Source organism: Lotus japonicus, chromosome 1 (assembly GCF_012489685.1).
Source record: "Lotus japonicus ecotype B-129 chromosome 1, LjGifu_v1.2".
NCBI lineage: Eukaryota > Viridiplantae > Streptophyta > Magnoliopsida > Fabales > Fabaceae > Lotus > Lotus japonicus.
This window is the reverse complement of record NC_080041.1, coordinates 122,858,413-122,865,650: the sequence shown is the minus strand read 5'-3', so window position 1 is coordinate 122,865,650 and position 7,238 is coordinate 122,858,413.

The window sequence follows — 7,238 nt, the reverse complement described above, 5'->3', positions numbered from 1 at the left end:
AGGGCATAAAAGATTTGATTGGTACTACTCATGACAACAAGTTGCAACTTCTTTTCGGGAGCCCAACTGATAAGAACTCCATGGTTAAGTGTGCTTGCCTTGGAGCAATATCGTGATGGGTGACCTCCTGGGAAGTTTTCCCGGGAAGTGCGCGAGTGAGGACAAAGCGCACTGAAAAGACTCGTGTTGTTACCGTGATGCCAGTCGTCAGATCGGGATGTTACAACATGAATGGAGATGCTGAAGGTCAAAATGAGAGAGATGAAAATAAGTTGAAAGGGAAATGGAAAAATGTTTTATATATAGGAGAAGAAGGAAGAAACTCTTGGTGATTTTGTAACCATAATCCATAATCAAGAGTTACAAAAGCAACAAATAAAACAGCTAAGAATATGAAAATAATCAACGGTTAGGATTAGAAGCAATGAATGACCAGGATTGATTTCATATTGAATTACTCACAATTTTACGTATATGACCATGGAAAAATTTCCACCCATGTGTATTAAAGTATTAAATTACAGTTTTACCCCAAAGATTGCAAAAACTCTCCCTTTATATATAGTATAGATAGATAGATATATATGTCTGATCTATTTCATTCAAACTTGTAACTTCAACACTTATTATATCAAAAGTTACTCACCAATAGCTCATATTGAAGTGGATTGTAGCCATGTTAGCAAAAGAAAAGAAAAAACTTATCAAAATTAAATTCTCAATGTTTCTCTCTATTAAATCAGATATGAAAGCATAACATCCAAAAAGCAATATCTATAGAGTCAAAAGAAAGAAGAAAAAGAAAAGGTCGAAGTTAATTGGCTGTGGGAGTTATTGGATTTGAAATCTAATAATTATGATATGGGATCCGCTCTCCCACTAAATCTTCTCATTAATTAGTGAAACCAAAACACACTGTTTATGAAGTCGTCCATCAAGTGGATTTGATAACTTTTAATTGTTGGGCCCCAAAAATGATAAAATTGGGAGATCATTCATATTGGGCTAACATGAGCAAATTATAAGTGGATTGAACACCACATCTTTTACTCAAAACCTTAAGGCAATAAATATATGCGTCATCTCACTTATAAAGTATATATCACTCCTTTAATCTTCCAATATGAGACTTCTTTACTCACACTTAACATCCCAACATTAATGACATTATTTTTAAACATGGAAAATAATCTTGTAGACATATGCATAATACATACATCAAACAGGCATTAAAGTGATAAAGAAAAATGATAAGAAATCAATTGTAAACACTAAACATACATGTAGTGCATATATACACATAGTGTATACATTCAATAAACACTTGAAGTGATAAAGAAAATGAGATGTTTATTACATGTTTGTATTATTTAGTAGTCTATGATATGATTGAGTTTGATTATACTACGTATGTTTAAGCATTGGTAATGCTGAACAAAAACTTGAAACGTTTGGTCCCCCATTGCGTGGAATGAGGCATGTGAAGATGTTTTTATGGCTCTAGGATTAACGCAAATGAGGACCCCTCATCCAACCCCCCGATGGAGAGGGTTAAGGGTGACGTGATTATTTGAGAAAATAAGGTATCATAGGCATTATGGATTTCTAATTATCTTGAAAAGAAAAAGAGAAAATAACTTGCAATTTTGAGCTCATGTACCAAAATAATATGCAATTTATGACTAAATATGACGATGTGCAATCATGACCATGAGTTCACCATATGTCAGCTTTAAGTTATAGTAAACGAATCATTTGACGTGATTATTAATCTTTACCATATTGGATTTCATGGAATATTCAAAAGAAGTGAAATTTATTTTAATGAAAAGAAAAATCTTTCTTCCTACTTTCGGTAAAACCAAACGGCGTAAGAGAGATTATGTCGTGTGAAAATGTCTTTTAAAAAATTAATTTATAGCTTAATTAAGTTTTTGATCCCTATATTTATGTGAGTTTTTACTTATTAGTCCTATAATTTTTCCTTTTATAATTTATTAGTGTTCTTTACCCGTGCGTTGCACGGCGATTGAATTTATTGTAAAGATGAATCAGTAGTAATGTGTTTTAACTTAGTTTATGCTCTTTTCAGTAAGTATAAAAGATATGGAACTAAACATATGTTACAAACATGTAGATAAATGGACCACAATAAATATATTAATTTGATGAGGTTGTAGATACCTCACAGTGTCAACACTTGAATAGTAATAAAAGCCAAGTTTTTAAGTAATGCATTACATTGAAATTGAAATAAGATAAACATAACAATGACAGCAACATGAACCCTTATTCGAAATTGTAGTCCATGATTAATGATAAAGACTTCATAACCGAGCTTGTTGTCAATCAAGCATATTTGAGCTATAGAACCTAGAAAGGAAAAAAAATTATCAGTGCCAATATAAACATAAACTGTGTATAATTTGAAAGTGTTAAACATACTTATAGAAACGTCAATACACCTTCAAATTAGATTATCAATAAACTGCTTGTTATCTTTTTTATGCTGTCAACAATAAAGAGAATAACCAACGACTTCAGCAACATACTTTCCAAAAAAGGCGCATTCAACCCGAACCCTACTAAGAAAATTGAGAAATTATAAAACCTTACTAATAATAATCAAAGATGGAAAAAATATGAATAAGCATTAAACATTGTGTGTACCCATCTTGGTCAAGTTCAACTTAATGTTCTTTTCTGCTCTGTTCCATCTTTCTCAAAATCAGTTTCAGCACTTGCACTAGTGAGAATTCCAATCACATCTGCAAAATCATAGAAACATTAATCCAGAACAGTAATTTAAAAATCAAAAGACTAAAAAATAGTATATACCTATAAGAAAAGATGTAACGCCCCAATTTCTCACTGAGGAGTCACATTAGTTACCTAACAAAATCTAAGGACTATTTCGTAATCCTAAGAAAACACAATATATTTTTTTCCTTTTCGAAACAACTGAACATAATTGAATACATAACATAGACTTTATTCAACAACCCGTTCCCGACATATAATAATAGTGTCATACAATATCGTAAGCAGGTTTCCAAAATAAGTACGCTCACTGGAACAATGGCGGAGATAAAGTTTAAACAACAGAGTTTTCAGATGGGGAAAGAAACTCAGACATAGTCCACTAAAAGGAAGAAGCAACTGCTTCATCCACCTTTACACGACCGCCCACGGTCACGGTCTCCAACTCGAACGACTAAGCTTCAGCGGAAGACTCTCCATCGCCTAATAGCGTTAAGCGCCCAAGCAACAAATAACAAACAGAAAGGGTTAACTCCATGCAAATACCATGTATGAAAGAGAAAAATCATGTTATTCAAATTTAATTACCTATCATGGTAAATGAACTAGCAACATAACTAAACTCGTATATCAACAACTTAACACATGACATCAAATCAAATATCAAAAACCTCAACAATATAATACCAATAAACCAATAACCAAAATCCAACAACATAGGGTCAAGTGTTAGTTCCCTATAATGCAACTATATGCTGCTACCAAAATGGATCGATCAATAGTGTCTCTCAAGACGGGACAGAGCGGGAAACGGACTCCCCTGAACTATCACCAAATAGCGCCCATGAAAGACGGGACAGACGGAGAACGAACTCCCCTGAATGCCACTTAATAACGCCCATGAAAGACGGGACAGTCCTGTGAAAATATCCACTCCACTACCACTTAATAACGCCCATGAAAGACGGGACAATCACGTGGGACAATCACCACCACACTGCCACTTTAGGACATCTCGAAAGATGGGACGATCACGTGGGACAATCACCACCACACCGCCACTTTATAACGCCTTAAAAGACGGGACAATCACGTGGGACAATCACCACCACATTGCCACTTCAAGTTCAAGCCCTAAATGTCGAGTTAGTCAACAACAATCCTCAACCTAAGTAATCACTCGAACAACAGTCTCAAATCCAACAATCAATTCAAGGTAATCACATATTATTCATAACCTCAACGAACATAAATCAATTCAATTTAATGACTGAAACCAGTAAACGGCCGAAGCCTCTCAGAAAACAGAGACACACGTCTCAATAAGTTTACTCGGCCGAAGCATTCAGAAAACTTTTGGCACAAGCCTCAGAAACAGTCAACATAAGCAAGCATACAACATTGCAAGCATAATAATCATAATCCAATGCCAATCAATATAAACATCTTCATCTCAAACGCATGCAGTGCGATAAAAGCAGGCAAGACTCAAAGACGCTCTAAAACTGAGTTACCCTTACTTTCGGGAGTAGAAGTTGTGCATGGAAGTTGTGAACCTAGAACAAGGAAACACAATCATCAACACAAGCTTCACTAAGAGCAACACGATCTACTAATACCAATCGAAATCGTAAAGAAAGCCTCTAAAGCTTCAGAGTTCCTATTTAGGCACAAATTGACAACGGAGACTTCGTTCGCTAAAACGAGCATAACTCGAGCTACAGAACTCGGAATGACACGAAACCAGCGCCAAAATTTCGACAATCGAAAGAGCTACGCAATGGCTCAGGTCATAGAGACCCAAAAATTATTTTTGGACACGGTACCCTAAGCAATAGGTTTCGGCCACTATGTAAAATAGGGTTTCCGAACTTTTTCTTCGATCTAAATCGATTCCTAGGTATTCTTAGGCGATATCTAGGTCAGGGAAACTCTCAGAAAAATTATCGAATCGAAAACTATCGCAGGGGTATTTTGGTCAATATTTTTAGCTCGGAAACTCAAAAATCAGAATTTCGAAAAACAAATTAGATGGGGTTGATACCAACGACGATTATGACGACTAATCTTACTAACGCTAAGCTCAGTCGAGGGTTTTAAGCCCAAAGGTTGGAACTTTAGCCAAAAATGGGTATTATGAGCAGAATTGAAACTCTGCGGCAATTCGGCGAGAATCGGCGAAATGTAAACCGTTAAACATGCTCAGGGGCACGCAGGGAATAAGTTTAGATAGAAAGATGAAGTTATTTGGATAGTTTTGCAAAAAACTCAAAACTTAGAGCACAGAAAAGCATAGAGAAAAGCGCCAGAATTTACGATCAGAAGTAAGGATTAACATCAGTACCTTGAGGCCTACGCGTAGCAATGAACTGTGGGACGATCAGGCAAGAATTGGCGAAAAACTCTTCTCCTTTCCTCTCCTCTTGAAGCCGCGGGTTTGGGTGGGTTTTGGGGATCTTTTTTTTTGTTTTTTTTTTCATTTTTCAAGCTACAACATATATATAGTGAATGAAATGGAAAGATATTTTGTAAATATCAGATAAGGATGAATTGATGGAGGGATAAGGATGGATAGATATTTTGAGAAGATATTTTATAAAGATATTTTGAGAAGATATTTTGTAAACCGGTACAGATTTGTTTAGATATCGGGGGATTTAACTCATAGAGTTAAGATAAAAATATAAGAGTAATATATTATATCAAAAATTATGGGGAACTCTATGAAATGATAAAATATAAATTTGAATCACTTAGAGCAAAATAAAATGATCTATGAACCAAGAAATGAGTAGAAACTGAGCTAAGTACAATTTATAGGAAATGGAAAACGCGGAAAAATGAAAATTTCGCGATTCCGATTTTTCCTGCACATTCCTCCGTGAATCCTAAGATAGGTTCTGGCGACAGAATTCCAAAACTCAACAGAGGTTTCTTGGAATTAAGACAAACGATTTAAAGTCGGTGTAAATCTATTTTACCCGAAAAACTACTTTTTGCAGTGAATGTCGGATGAGAAAACTTCTTTCTGAAGAAAGATTGGAAACATCAAGAGAAATAGGTGTACGCGTGTGGAATCTTCGTTTGAAGCTCCGAATAGAAAAAGTCTTCATCAACCGTTTATTCTAGGTTTCTTGAGCTATCAGAGTTTTGGTTTCGGCAAACCTCCGAGAATTAGAATCGGACGTTCGTACATCTCAGGGTTTCATGTCGAAACACTTGTCAAGGAAAGGAATAAGAGAAATTCTTATATTCCTCTGATTATTTTTGAATATCGTTTCTACGGTGCTTTAAGAGCAGATTAGTCATTTACTAACGTTTTTGCCCTAAGGCGGAAGTGAATAAGACTCGTGCTATAACCTATAGCGACTATATAACTATTCTTAACCATTTCCTGAACCTTCTTCTTCATAACGCTAATCCCAACATTAAACGAAAGTCAAGTTCCTCTCACGCTTACACTGAATCCTACGCGGGAGCTGGAAATTATTTATCTATTTAATTCTAAAATCCTGGGTCTTACAAAAGACGTATAAAGGTCCTTAAACATTATATCAGATATTAACACAAATTTGTAAGGGCTTAAGTTGATGGCCTTGTTAGGAACCAAGCGCACAAATGGATGAATATCAAAGTTGATCTTGAATGGGTGCGAGGTTGGACGGAAATCACGACCGCTTTCACCAACACCAAAAAACAAAATCTGATATACACGTCCTTCACTCAACAAAGATTGGAATCGGTATATAAGAGTCTTCCTAACCGTAGCATGAATCTTACAACCCTAAAATTCAATAAAATGAGGAAATTTGAGATTTATAGTTTAAAAAAAAAGAACGTAATACATGGTTATTATGTGAAAAAGTGATTTACCCTGTCATCCATAAGAATCATATCCATGGAAAATGGAAGCTTGGAGTCATATAAGCTCGGACTAAGCCACAACCGGTTCACCTTTGCAACAACAGACCAGTTCTCCTTTGAGGCATCGATGGTGGCGAGATCGTCGATAGCCATTAGAACAAAGTACTCCCTCCGTTTTTTATCTTTTGAAGTTTTAGCACTTGTGATTTAACTCAAATCTTTTGAAGTTTTAGGAATTCAAAGTTAAATTAATATTTTTTTTTCACATATACCCTTATTGGAAACCACACTAAAATTTGTGATTTTTAATTTTTCAAAACTGAATTAAATCAGTATACCATTACCTATGCTCTCATGTACAAATATCAATGTCATATCATTAAATCAGTATGTCTATCAAGTATCAACGTGGACTATACTATCAATGTTATACAGATAACTGTGCTATATTTATAGTGTTGAAATTGTAACCTAAATTCATGAGGTTTTATTTAGGGTCATTTTTATCTAAGAGAAAAATCTTTGTATACAATTACTTCTCCTTAATCTAAGAGCCAAAGGCTAAAACTTCAAAAGATAAAAAACGGAGGGAGTACATTACAAAGCTAATAGTT